The 775-nt window shown below is 52.6% G+C and overlaps 1 pseudogene; it reads left to right on the top strand.

Annotated features, from left to right (window-relative positions):
* Positions 1 to 200: 200 nt before the first annotated feature.
* On the top strand, positions 201 to 530 carry LOC106536333 (KH domain-containing, RNA-binding, signal transduction-associated protein 3 pseudogene; annotated as a pseudogene).
* The last annotated feature ends 245 nt before the right edge of the window (positions 531 to 775 follow it).

Raw genomic sequence — 775 nt, 5'->3', positions numbered from 1 at the left:
AACAAAGCTTTGTTTAATTTTTATTTCAGAGTGGCCCACCATAAAAGTCCAATAATTAGAAACCCACTTCAAAGGATCTGAACCAACCCTTTAATGTGCCGCTTCAATGGTCCAGGTGCGTCCCCGCCTCCTCGCCGTGTAGCCCCGCCCCCTCCCCGTGTTTCCACGCCTCTCCTCAGTTCTCCTCTGGGATGGTCAGACAGGAGTGCGTCTCTGCAGGCTGATGAACAGAACCTGCTCCGGACCGTCCTCGTGCGTGTGAGACGGTGAACAGAGTAAACAGAGCGCGTGTTCCGGGAGGACTGGCTGTGGAAGGCTGCTGCAGCAGCGGGTCCTGTCATTGTTGACGCGTTGATCTGACAGAACCGAGGAACCTGGGATAGTTCTTATTTTTCCTCTCTGAAGTCCGCCTGAGTCGGAACCGAACCCCGAGGACGAGATGGGGAGTGAAAAGTACTTGCCGGAGCTTTTGGCGGAGAAAGACACGCTGGACCCGTCCTTCGAGCACAGCCTGCGGCTGCTGGAGCAAGGTGAGTCCGTGTGGTCCGGACCGAACCGAACCTGAGCATCTCACAGCAACACAGGAGCTTTGTGCGGTCCGCTTCTGTTCAGCTGCACCCGGCAGGTTCTGCAGGAGGTTCTGGAGCTGTTTACTGAACTAGAAGTTGGACCGAAGACGGAACCGAACCGGATTTAATCAAACTTTTTCATACAAATTAGTCACCATTTGTTTCAGAGGAACTTGTTTCCTTCTGGTTCATATATATATAAATAT

The sequence above is a fragment of the Austrofundulus limnaeus genome, unplaced genomic scaffold (assembly GCF_001266775.1).
Source record: "Austrofundulus limnaeus strain Quisiro unplaced genomic scaffold, Austrofundulus_limnaeus-1.0 Scaffold1776, whole genome shotgun sequence".
NCBI lineage: Eukaryota > Metazoa > Chordata > Actinopteri > Cyprinodontiformes > Rivulidae > Austrofundulus > Austrofundulus limnaeus.
The sequence above is the reverse complement of the archived record's forward strand: the minus strand, read 5'-3'. Positions and strand labels throughout refer to the sequence as shown.